The 14,090-nt window shown below is 36.8% G+C and overlaps 1 protein-coding gene and 1 pseudogene across 2 annotated transcripts in view; one reads left to right on the top strand and one right to left on the bottom strand.

The window, feature by feature from the left end:
• The window catches only part of AGO3 (argonaute RISC catalytic component 3), a 177,778-nt gene that overhangs the window by 127,961 nt on the left and 35,727 nt on the right, over positions 1-14,090 (bottom strand). The gene's annotated exons all lie outside the window — the stretch shown is intronic.
• Positions 4,943-5,784, top strand: LOC126072888 (V-type proton ATPase subunit E 1-like; annotated as a pseudogene).

Raw genomic sequence — 14,090 nt, 5'->3', positions numbered from 1 at the left:
AACAGAAGATGCAGAAGAAAGTTATTTTTCTGTTGTTACTATAAACTCATAGAGACCCATCTTTACCTGAGTTTTAGGTACTGCTTAATTCTCTGCTCCCAAAAGGTAGAATAGGAAATGTTATTCTAATCTATAGAAGGAGAAGACATGAAATAATCCTTTTCCCCGAAAGTATTTATTCACATTCATTTACTATTCACAGCTACAGTAAATTGGTCATTACAGTACAGACAGAATATACTTGCTAAAGTATAAGAAGATGCCAAACCACCCAGAGGTTTATAAAACACAACTAAAACAGCTGGCAGTCTCTCTGTATACTTCCAACCTCTAATTTATCTTTGTAACTCTGGTAAGTAGTGGAGAAGGTAGCCAGTGAATACTTTCACATGAAGATAAAAGTTTGAGAGATACAGAATAGTGAAGAATAAAGTTGTATTTTTTATCAAATTTTAATATTTTGTAACATAAAATATGTAGTACACCAGAGCATTTTACTATAGACTAGTCTGCTAGTCTGCTATTATTTCACATATGAATTTGTTCTTTTTTTTTTCCCACTCAGTAATAAATTTCCCATGGGCATGGAATTGTTTATAATCTTATATAGCCACAGCAGCTAATCCAGTGTAATAAACATTTCTAGTATTCACAAATAATTGATAGATTACTTTAGCTTGAGGGATGAATTTTAAATCAATCTGGCTTATACTAACAACTTTTCTATGGAACACTTCTCTCTCAGGCCACTAACAACATCTTAACAGTCAGGTGTAATGGTCTCTTTTTAGTCTTTACACTTCTGGTGTCTCTATAGCATTTGCTACTGTGATCAGTCCCTTGTTCCCTGAAAATCATGATCTTGCCTATCTTCTCTGAAACAACTTCTACTTTTCCTGGTTCTCCTACCTTTTCAATCTTTGTGTCATCACTGGCAAACCTGAAAAGCAGTATCCCTAGAGATCTGTTCTTAGTCCTCTTATCTTGACTCTATACTCTTTCCCTAGCACTATCACCTATATACTGAGAGGACTTAAATCTCAATCTCCATTTTGACTTATCTCCTGAGCTCTAGGCACTTATTTCCAGTTATCTACTGGACTTCTCCATTTTGATGTTCCCTATGCAACTCAACCTCCAAATGTCCAAAAATATCTGTATTTCTGTTAAAGTCTAAAGATACTGAAGTCTAACCCCTGGTACCTATGAATGTGACCATACTTGGAAATAGAGTCGTTGTAGGTACAATTAGTTAACATGAGGTCATACTAGAGTAGGGTAGGTCCTAATATGACTGGTGTCTTCATAAAAGGAAAAGAGACACAGAAACACAGACACAGAGGGAAGATGGCCATGTGAAGAAGGAAGGTGCCATCAGAGTTATGCTGCCACAAGCCAAGGAATACCTGGGGCTACCAGAAGCTAAAAGAGACAAGAAAGGATCTTCCCCTAGAAACTTCAGAAAGAGCATGGACTTCCTGACACTCTGAATATGGATATCTAGCCTCCAGAACTGTGAGTCAATACATTTCTGTTGTTTAAAGTCACAGTTGTGGTAATTTATTACAGCAACCCTAGGAAACTAACATACCATCGCCATTGCACAAGCTAGGAACTATGAAGCCATTCTTACATCTTTGCTTTCCCCACAAACCTAAATTGTTAGTTTTTCTTCTAAATCTTACATCTATGTCCTTCCTTTGTCACCACTGTCATTGCTGTTAGTTAAGTCTTAGAACACATTACCTCTAATCTAGAAAAATAGGTATCAGAGGTATGTGACCCCATGGCTGCAGTATGAGAGAAAAAAACTAGAACTATTTATATTTAATTTTCATCAAACAATTAGAAATTAAGACTTACTAATAGTCATGAATATGGACTGACACCAATGCCTTCACTTAGTCCATGTCAGAGAGTCAGGTGTAACATATGAGATAATAATAGGAATTCTGTAACACATGAGGGTTAACAGTAGAGCCCTCATTTATTCATTCATTTTCACATGTTGCAACTTACTGCAGTTCAAGTGTGTGGCACAATTCAATCAGGTTTTAGGTACCATTAATCTAAAATTTTCAAATTATTTAAATATAGTTCTGAAACTGCTTATTTTAAAATACTGTCTCATCTTTAATCCTTTAGTTTGTAATATATTAGAATAGTACGTATCTGTAAATTATAATTTTAAAAAATATGTGTGTAGAGAATTAAATAGATTTATCTATCTATTATTGGGTCACATGATCAAACATTTTAACTAATGGGGATGCATTATCGAAAGTTTGAAGAGCAATGATCTAGACTACTGCAACAGTCTTCCAAATGTGCTAGAGGACACCAGTCTTTCTCTTCTCTAATTCATTCTCCATACTGCCATCAGTTGTTTTTAAATACACATATTCCTCATTTGCTCAAAAGCCACCTATGGTTCTCTATTGTTTTCTGAATGCATAAGCCTTAACTTGGCATTTAAGATCTTTCATAACAAAAACTCAAGGAAGCAATTAGTCCAAAGGACTAATGGACCACAGAAACCACAGGCTCCACTAGCCTCAGACCTGAACTAGATGGTGCCAGGCTACCACTACTGATCACGATGACCACGATTACAATAGAAGGTCCTGGTTAGAGTGGGGAAAAAAAAGGTAGAACAAAATTCAAATTCATAAAAAAGATCAGACTTACTGGTCTGAGAGAGACTGGAGGAATCCCTGAGACTATGGCCCTAGACACCCTTTTAACTTGGAACTGAAGCCATTCCTGGAGATCACCTTTTAGCCAAATAACAGACAGGCCTATAAAATAAACAGTAACACCCATGAGGAAAGTGCTCCTTAGAACAATCATCTATATGAGACCAAAAGGGCAACATCTGCCCAAAAGCAAGGATGAGAAGACAGGAAGGGGCAGGAAAACCAGATGAATGGAAATGGGTAACTCAGGGTGATAATGGGGAGAGTGCTGATACATTGTGGGGACTGCAACCAATGTCACAGAAAAATCTGTGTATAGAACTATTGAACGGGAATCTAATTTGCTCTGTAAACCTTCACCTAAAGCTCAATTAAAAAATGTTATTTCATAACCTATTTTCTGGCTAACTTTTCAGACTCATCTTTAGCTATTCTATTCATCTTGGCCTATTTCTGTTACACAAACTTGTCAAACCTTTGCTCATATTCTCTCTGTATGGAATATTCTTTCCTCTTCTCCTCCTGTCCACTGGACAACTACTGAGCGCAGGAATCACTACTCTTTTATCACAGCAAGTAATGCACATCCCACAGGAACTGTCATTCCATATAGACTATGAAATCCTTCTTCAGAACCTAGCAATGCACAGTATCTGATGTCAAACAGGGGCACAATAAATTAAATAGCTAATGAAAACATGAGACAATCCAAAAGAGGTGGCTTGGTGTATGTATCACGAAGACACTCTTTAAGTGAAGTTTTTAAGTTACTGTACAATATAGAATTATAATTCTAGTCGGCTTCAAATACATCCCTTAAATTAAGATACTCCAGTACCAACAGCATTCTATCTTGGTAAATCATAGGATGAATTCCTACAGTTGGTTTATACTCATTTAAATCAACCCAAGAAAAAAATCAGAAACACCTAAAAGTCTGTCAATAGGGGACTTTTATACAAGGTACATCTGTACAATGGATTATTATACAGCCATTATTATATTTTAAACCTCCCTAGATAGAAAGGAGCCCTGGTGGCACAATAGTTTACGGGCTCGGGTGCTAACTGAAAGGCCGGCAGTTTGAACCCACCAGTTACTCTGCGGGAGAAAGATGTGGCAGTCTGTTTCCACAAAGATTATAGCCTTGGGAACCCTGTAAGTCATTTCTACCCTGTCCTACAAGGTTGCTATGGGCCAGGATCAATTCAATGGCAACGGGTTTGTTATTCTGGGTAAATGAACAGATGTTTGGAGTAATACCAACTTAATAGCCCCTGATGTCTAAACATGTATTTATTTATATAAAAAAGTATTTTCAAATTTCATATGTATTGTAGGAATGTTAGTCCAAAAAGAGACTAATTTCTACTAATTTATTTACATGTTACTATAAATATTTTGAAATATAAAATACATCACCTGTTAGCTTTTCTACCTTCCAGGTAAATAACAAAGAAAATAAAACTTATTTATTAGGTGACATATTTTGTATGATATACTTTCCCCAAGAGAACTAAACACTATCTGAAACTACACCTGAAAGTCAAGATTTTCACCAGCAGTGTTTCCTGGGGAATGTTCCCTAATAATCTTAATCAGAAGTATAACCCAGAACTAAAACCATTCCTGAAGCTCACTTTTCAGACAAAGATTAGACTGGACTATAAAACATAAAATAATACTCATGAGGAGTGTGCTTCTTAGTTCAGGCAGGTACACGAGGATGAAATGGGTGGCTCCTGTCTGGAGACAAGATGAGAAGGCAGGAAGGGACAGGAACTGGTTGAATGGACACAAGAAACGTGGGATGGAAAGGGGGAGTGTGCTCTCACATTATAGGGATTGTAACTAATGTCACATAACAGTATGTAAATAAACTTTTGTATGAGAAATTAACTTGAGCTGTAAACTTTCACCTAAAGCACAATAAAAAAGTATACCCCCTAGAGATATGATAAAAAAAAGTATAAGCAACAAAAGAAAAAATAAAATAGACATACAAAAATTGAAAGCACTTAATTCACAAGAAAGTGAAAAGGCAGCCCACAGGAAGGGAGAAAATTTTTGTAAATCACATATTTGACAAGGGATTTCTATCTAGAATGTATAAAAAAGAACTCTTACAACTCAACAATAAAAAGACAAATAACCCAATTTAAAAATGGACAAAGGAGCATTCCTTCCATGCCCCCTTCAAACCTACACTTGAGCTTGCTGCCCACTGGCCTGGCAATGCCTTCACCATGGCTCTCAGCAATACTGATATGCAAAAGCAAATTAAGCACATGATGGCTTTCGTTGAACAAGAAGCCAATGAGAAGGCAAAAGAAATAGATACAAAGGCCAAAGAAGAATTCAACATTGAGAAAAGTCATCACATGCAAACTCAAAGACTGAAGATTATGGAACACTATCAGAAGAAAAAAAACAGATTGAACAGCAGGAGAAAATTCAGATGTCCAATTTGAATCAAGGCAGATTCAAATGCCTCAGACCAAGAGATAACCTTATCACAGATCTACAAAATGAAGCACAACAGAGACTCAGGAAGGTAGTAATACAACCAGGTACCAAGTGCTGCTAGATGGGCTGGTTCCCCATCAGAATTTGTACCAGTTGCTGGAGCCCCGAATGATTGTTTGTTGCAGAAAACAAGATTTCCCTTTGGTAAGGCTATGGTGTAAAAAGCAACCCCTACATACAAAATCACCACCAAAAAAGATGTTAATGTCCAAACTGATCAGGAGGCCTGTCTGAGGACACAGCTGGTGGTGCTGAGATCCATAATTGTTGTCGTTGTGTACTGTCGAGTTGATTCCAACTTATAGCGACCCTATAGGACAGAGCAGAACTGCCCCACAGGGTTCCAAGGACCAGCTGGTGGATTCAAACTGCCAACCTTTTGGTTAAAAGCCTGAACTCTTAACTACTTTGCCACCAGGGCTCTGAGATCTACAATGAGGATCATGAAATAAAGGTTTCTAACACCCTAGAAAGCCGGCTGAATCTCATAGCCCAGCAGATGATGCCAAAAGTATAAGGAGCCTTGTTTAATGCTGACGCCAACAGAAAATTTTTGGACTAAGCGTTTTGGAGATGGAGTTCATTCCACTCTACTGATACAATATGGAAATTTCTGATATATGAAGAACCAAGATTATCTAGGTAACCTCCTCTTTGCTGCTCTAAAATGCCCTACTGTAGCTAATGCCTTTGGATGGTTACTGATAGGAATAAGTTTCACTTAAAATGATCAGCAACCAACCTCTAGTTCATCTGAAAGCAACACAACTTTCTTACGGTTCTGCAGCATGAAGAAGGTAAGGAGATAAGATGGTGGCTGTATGAACTTCACTGGGCCCCTATGCTCTTTCTAGCTCCAATTATCTATTCTAGAGGATGACATGTATGGTATTTTCTGGCTTCAAGTTTCTGCTCTTTAGGTTTAAAACACACGTAGGGCATGCATTCCTTCTAGCTGTAGTAGCTTCACTGTTACGTAGTTGGGCCTAGAAATTTTCCTCATCTGCAAATGTAAGTCTAAACCATGCTTTACTTATTAAAAGGTTTACAAGGAAAATAAAAATAAAATTGGGTAAAGGACATTCCAAGGAATCCACAAGAAAACTTCAGGGCTAATAGAATTTATCAAAGCTGCAGGATACAAGATCAACAAACAAAAATCAGTTGGGTTTCTTTACATCAGCAATGAGGAATCTGAAAGGGGAAACTGGGGAAACAATTTAATTTAGAATAGCATCTAAGAGAATAAAATACCTGTTGCCATCGAGTCGATTCCAATGCACAGCAACCCTACAGAGCAGAGTAGAACTGCCGCATACAGTTTTTCCAAGGCTACAAGTCCTTACGGAAGCACAATGCCACACTTTTCTCCCATGGAGCAGCTGGTGGGTTCATACTGCTGAACCTTTTGATTAGCTGCCGAGCGCTTTAACCACTGCACCACCAGGGCTCCTAGAGAATAAAATACCTAGGAATAAATCTAACCAGGTACATGAAGAACTTATTCAATGCAAACTGTAAAACACACTGAAAGTGATTAAAGAAGACTTAAATAAATGGAAAGTGTTCCATGTTCATGGACTGGAAGACTTAATATTGTTAAGATGTCAATACTACCCAAAGCGATCTATACTTTCAATACAATCCTGGTCAAAATTCCAACAGCCTTCTTTACAGAAATAGAAAAACCAATCCTCAACTTTATATGGAACGGCAAGAGGCCTTGAATAGCTAAAACAATGTTGAAAGACAAGAACAAAGTAGGAGGACTCACACTTTCTGATTTTAAAACACTCTACAGCCACAGTAACCAAAACAGCCTGGTGCTGGTATAATAACAGACAGGTAGACGGATGGAATAGAATTGAGAGTACAAAAATAAACCCATACATTTGTGGTCAACTGATTTTTGACGAAGGTGCTAAGTTTATTCGATGGGGAAGGAGAGTCTTCAATAAATGGTGTTGGGAAAATTAGATTTCCGCATGCAGAAAAATAAAACAGTATCCATACCTCACACCATATACAAAAACAAATTCAAAATGGAGTAAGGACCTAAATGTGCAAACAAAAACCATAAAATTCTTGCAAGGAAAAACAGGGGCAACGTTGTCAGGCCTATCTTTTAACAATGGATTATCTAATAACAAAAGCACAACAAACAGCAAAAGACAAAATAAATAAACGGGACCTCATAAAAATTAAAAACTTTTGTTCGTCAAAAGCCTTTACCAAAAAAGTGAAAAGACAAGCTACCAATTGAGAGAATATCTTCAAAAATCATACATATGACAAGAATCAAATAACCAAAATATACATAAAACTTGGACAACTTAACAAAAAGACAACCCAAACATAAAATGGGCAAACGACATGTAAAAGACATTTCACCAAAGAGGACATTCAAATGGTCACCAAACATGAAAAGATGCTCAGCATCAATAGCCATTCCACAGATAGAAATCAAAACCACAATGAGATACCATTTCACACCTGCCAGGATGGCTAAAATAAAAACAAAACAAATATTGGTGAGAATGTGGAGAAATTAGAAACCTTACCTATTGCTGATGGGAATGAAAAATGGTATAGCTGTTCTGGAAAACAGTGTGGCCATTCCTCAAAAAACTAAAAATACAACAACCATATAATCCAGCAATTCCACACCAACATATATACCCAAAAGACTTGAAAGCAGAGACTCAGAGACTTGTACACCAGTGTTCACAGGAGTACTATTGACAATAGCCAGAAGGTGGAAACAACCTAAATGCCCATCAACAAAATGTGGTACGTACATACCAGCAAGGTTTTATATAGTTGCAATCACACCTCATATACAATTTTTCCCCATGTACCTATTAGGCCATTTAATGGTTTTGAATTACTACATAACAGTCTACTCAAGGCTTATCTCCGTATATATTTAGTAGTGAGATAAGCTAGAATAAAATCTCAAATTATAGAATGAACAACCTAGATCATGGTATTTCTAAAACTACTCGATTTTTGGTCATTGAGACTATTCATTTGTAAAATACCAGTAACATCTGAAATCTGCATAATAAGCATGCTCTTCTACCAAATGCTAATTTTTAATCAAAATCATGAAATAAGGAATGAAATGAAGGATAGAACCCTCTCCCTAAAAGGGGGGAGGAAAGGACAAAAAAAAAAAAAAAAGGGCAAGAGATAGAATGTCTAAAGAATAAATTTGGGGAGAAATTGACTCACAAAATGGTCCACAAGCATTTCCTGGGTATTTTGTCTAAGGAAATGCCTCTGACTAAACTTATTTGGCTATAATACATCATTCTACTATTCTGATCAATACCATAGGGCCAAATATTTCAGGGGACATCTAAGTCTATTGGCAAAATAAATTCTATTAAGAAAACATTCTGCATCCCACTTTCAAATGTGGCATCTGGGGTCTTAAATGCTAACAAGCGGCCATCTAAGATGCATCAATTGGTCTCAACCCACCTGGAGCAAAGGAGAATGAAGAACACCAAGGTCACATGATAACTATGAGTCCAAGACACAGAAAGGGCCACATGAACCAGAGACTTACATCTACCTGAGACCAGAAGAACTAGATGGCGCCCAGCCACAACGGATGACTGCCCTGACAGGGAGCACAACAGAGAACCCCTGAGGGAGCAGGAGAATAGTGGGATGCAGACCCCAAATTCTCATAAAAAGACCATACTTAATGGTCTGACTGAGACTAAAGGAATCCCAGCGGTCATGGTCCCCAAACTTTCTGTTGGCCCAGGACAGGAACCATTCCCGAAGACAACTCATCAGACATGGAAGGGACTGGACAATGGGTTGGAGAGAGATGCTGATGAAGAGTGAGCTAATTATATCAGGTGGACACTTGAGACTGCGTTGGCATCTCTTGTCTGGAGGGGAGATAGGAGGGTAGAGAGGGTTAGAAACTGGCAAAATTGTCACGAAAGGAGAGACTGGAAGGGCTGACTCATTAGGCAGAGAGTAAGTGGGAGTATGGAGTAAGGTGTATATAAGCTTTTATGTGACAGACTGACTTGATTTGTAAACGTTCACGTAAAGCTCAATAAAAATTATTAAAAAAAAGAACGTGTTCTTCTCAGTTTATACTATTTCTCAAGAACTTATAATAGTGGTCTTATACAATATTTGTCCTTTTGCAGCTGACTAATTTCACTCAGCATAATGCCTTCCAGGTTCCTCCATGTTATGAAATGTTTCACAGATTTGTCACTGTCCTTTATCGATTCGTAGTATTCCATTGTGTGAATGTACCATAATTTATTTATCCATTCATCCGTTGATGGGCACCTTGGTTGCTATTGTAAACAGTGCTGCAGTAAACATGGGTGTGCATGTATCTGTTCTTGTAAAGGCTCTTATTTCTCTAGGGTGTATTCCAAGGAGTGGGATTTCTGGGTCGTATGGTAGTTCTATTTCTAACTTTTTTAAGAAAACACCAAATAGATTTCCAGAGTGGTTGTACCATTTTACATTCCCACCAGCAGTGTATAGGAGTTCCAGTCTCTCCGCAGCCCCTCCAACATTTATTATTTTGTGTTTTTTGGATTAATGCCAGCCTTGTTGGAGTGAAATGGAATCTCATACTAGTTTTAATTTGCAGTTCTCTAATGGCTAATGATCTAGAACATTTTCTCATGTGTCTGTTAGCTGCCTGAATATCTTCTTTAGTGAAGTGCGTGTTCATATCCTTTGCCCATTTTTTGATTGGGATGTTTGTCTTTTTGTGGTTGAGTTTTGACAGAATCATAGATTTTAGAGATCAGGCGCTGGTCAGAGATGTCATAGCTGAAAATTTTCTCCCAATCTGTAGGTGGTCTTTTTACTCTTTTGGTGAAGTCTTTAGATGGGCATAGGTGTTTGATTTTTAGGAGCTCCCAGTTATCTGGTTTCTCTTTGTCATTTTTAGTAATGTTTTGTATTCTGTTTATGCCTGGTATTAGGGCTCCTAACATTGTTCCCATTTTTTCTTCCATGATCTTTATCATTTTAGTCTTTATGTTTAGGTCTTTGATCCACTTGGAGTTAGTTTTTGTGCATGGTGTGAGGTATGGGTCCTGTTTCATTTTTTTGCAAATGGATATCCAGTTATGCCAGCACCATTTGTTAAAAAGACTATCTTTTCCCCAATTAACTGACACTGGGCCTTTGTCAAATATCAGCTGCTCATATATGGATGGATTTATATCTGGGTTCTCAATTCTGTTCCATTGGTCTATGTGCCTGTTGTTGTACCAATACCAGGCTGTTTTGACTACTGTGGCAGTATAATATGTTCTAAAATCAGGTAGAGTGAGGCCTCCCACTTTCTTCTTCTTTTTCAGTAATGCTTTAATTATCCGGGGCTTCTTTCCCTTCCATATGAAGTTGGTGATTTGTTTCTCCATCACTTTAAAAAATGTCATTGGAATTTGGATGGGAAGTGCATTGTATGTATAGATGGCTTTTGGTAGAAGGGACATTTTTACTATGTTAAGTCTTCCTATCCATGAGCAAGGTATGTTTTTCCACTTATGTAGGTCCCTTTTAGTTTCTTGCACTAGTACTTTGTAGTTTTCTTTGTATAGGTCTTTTACATCTTTGGTAAGATTTATTCCTAAGTATTTTATCTTCTTGGGGGCTACTGTGAATGGTATTGATTTGGTGATTTCCTCTTCGATGTTCTTTTTGTTGATGTAGAGGAATCCAACTGATTTTTGTATGTTTATCTTGTAACCTGAGACTCTGCCGAACTCTTCTATTAGTTTCAGTAGTTTTGTGGAGGATTCCTTAGTGTTTTCTGTGTATAAGATCATGTCATCTGCAAATAGAGATAATTTTACTTCTTCCTTGCCAATCTGGATGCCCTTTATTTCTTTGTCTAGCCTAATTGCTCTGGCTAGGACCTCTAGCACAATGTTGAATAAGAGCGTGATAAAGGGCATCCTTGTCTGGTTCCCGTTCTCAAGGGAAATGCTTTCAGGCTCTCTCCATTTAGAAAGATGTTGGCTGTTGGCTTTGTATAGATGCCCTTTATTATGTTGAGGAATTTTCCTTCAATTCCTATTTTGCTGAGAGTTTTTATCATAAATGGGTGTTGGACTTTGTCAAATGCCTCTTCTGTATCAATTGATAAGATCATGTGGTTTTTGTCTTTTGTTTTATTTATATGGTGGATTATATTAATGGTTTTTCTAATATTAAACCAACCTTGCATACCTGGTATAAATCCCACTTGGTCGTGGTGGATTATTTTTTTGATATGTTGTTGAATTCTATTCGCTAAAATTTTGTTGAGGATTTTTGCATTTATGTTCATGAGGAATATAGGTCTGTAATTTTCTTTTTTTGTGGTGTTTTTACCTGGTTTTGGTATCAGGGAGATGGTGGCTTCATAGAATGAATTAGGTAGTATTCCATCATTTTCTATGCTTTGAAATACTTTAAGTAGTAGTGGTGTTAACTCTTCTCTGAAACTTAGGTAGAACTCTGCAGTGAAGCCGTCCGGACCAGGGCTTTTTTTTTGTTGGGAGTTTTTTGATTACCTTTTCAATCTCTTTTTTTGTTATGGGTCTATTTAGTTGTTCTACTTCTGATTGTGTTAGTTTAGGTAGGTAGTGTTTTTCTAGGAATTCATCCATTTCTTCTAGGTTTGCAAATTTGTTAGAGTACAATTTTTCGTAATAATCCGATATGATTCTTTTAATTTCAGTTGGGTCTGTTGTGATATGGCCCATCTCGTCTTTTATTCGGGTTATTTGTTTCCTTTCCTGTATTTCTTTAGTCAGCCTGGCCAGTGGTTTATCAATTTTGTTAATGTTTTCAAAGAACCAGCTTTTGGCTTTGTTAATTCTTTCAATTGTTTTTCTGTTTTCTATTTCATTTAGTTCAGCTCGAATTTTTATTATTTGTTTTCTTCTGGTGCCTGATGGACTCTTTTGTTGCTCGCTTTCTATTTGCTCAAGTTGTAGGGACAGTTCTCTGATTTTGGCTCTTTCTTCTTTTTGTATGTGTGCATTTATCGATATAAATTGACCTCTGAACACTGCTTTTGCTGTGTCCCAGAGGTTTTGATACGAAGTGTTTTCATTCTCTGAATTTCTTTATTCCCTCCTTAATGTCTTCTATAACCCAGTCTTTTTTGAGCAGAGTATTGTTCAGTTTCCAAGTATTTGATTTCTTTCCCCTGATTTTTCTGTTATTGATTTCCACTTTTATGGCCTTGTGGTCTGAGAAGATGCTTTGTAATATTTCGATGTTTTGAATTCTGCAAAGGTTTGTTTTATGACCTAATACGTGATCTATTCTAGAGAATGTTCCATATGCACTAGAAAAAAAAGTATACTTTGCAGCAGTTCGGTGGAGAGTTCTGTATAAGTCAGTGAGGTCAAGTTGGTTGATTGTTGTAATTAGGTCTTCTGTGTCTCTATTGAGCTTCTTACTGGATGTCCTGTCCTTCACTGAAAGTGGTGTGTTGAAGTCTCCTACTGTAATTGTGGAGGTGTCTATCTCACTTTTCAGTTCTGTTAAAGTTTGTTTTATGTATCTTGCAGCCCTGTCATTGGGTGCATAGATATTTAATATGGTTATGTCTCCCTGATCAATTGTCCCTTTAAACATTATGTAGTGTCCTTCTTTATCCTTTGTGTTGGATTTAACTTTGAAGTCTATTTGGTCAGAAATTAATATTGCTACTCCTGCTCTTTTTTGATTGTTGTTTGCTTGATATATATTTTTTTCCATCCTCTGAGTTTTAGTTTGTTTGTGTCTCTAAGTCTAAGGTCTGTCTCTTGTAGGCAGCATACAGGTGGATCTTGTTTTTGAATCCATTCTGCCACTCTCTGTCTCTTTATTGGTGCATTTAGTCCATTTACATTCAGTGTAATTACAGATAAGTATGTGTTTGTCATTTTGATGCCTTTATGTGTGTGTTGTTGACAATTTCATTTTTCCACTTACTTTTTTGTGTTGAGACTTTTTTCTTTGTAAATTGTGTGTTCCTCATTTTCATAGTAGTCGAATATATGTTTGCTGAGTCGTTATGGGCAAAACCTTTACCATAAGAAACTAAACAATCTACCCTTGTTTTAATCATTTGGACAAGTTAAAATCAGATAAGTGAACTGCTGTATTTTGGCCCTTAACTATTCAGTTAATATCGAGAAGGAACTATAAAGTTCCTCTAACTTTTAGAATTCCAGTTGAAGTGTAGAAGCTTAACCATAAATTTCAGAAGCCCACGACAGTTACAACTTACTAGTCATGGAGTAATTTTACAAAAATTGAAGACGAAAGCAAGTCTGCTGAGGAAATAATTACCTTTTGTAGATACTGCCATAAAATCAAGTTGATAACAATTAAAAATAGCTATCATTAAGGAAAAAAAAACTTGATTTATGCAATTTTTAGAGTCCCAAAGAACGCCTACAGCACCTATCAAAACTCGAATGAAAAGTACATGATACAAAAATTTCACCTGGAAACATTTAAATTATGATTCCTTTACCTACTGGCAAATAATAAAAAGCAACCTACAGACAAAATGAAATCAGGGATGGCAACGGGATCATAAGTTAAAGCCAGAATAAGTTATTACACATATTTTCTCTCAAACTGAACCAATTAGTTGAGCATCTACGTATGAAACACTATGCTAGAAAATTTCATATACACATATATAATACACAGGTACTCCCTTACCTCTAGACCCCGCCCCCCAAAAGGAGGAGGAGCATATATAATAAACAATTTGATTATTTTTTACCTAAATTATCGCCACTGCCCCAGTCCCTCATAAACTCATCTGAAATACTAAAAAATCTGAATTGCTGTCCTAAGGTCCCAAGCCTCCAT

Source organism: Elephas maximus, chromosome 3 (assembly GCF_024166365.1).
Source record: "Elephas maximus indicus isolate mEleMax1 chromosome 3, mEleMax1 primary haplotype, whole genome shotgun sequence".
Lineage (NCBI taxonomy): Eukaryota > Metazoa > Chordata > Mammalia > Proboscidea > Elephantidae > Elephas > Elephas maximus.
Note: the sequence above shows the minus strand (reverse complement) of the source record. Positions and strands in the feature narration are given on the sequence as shown.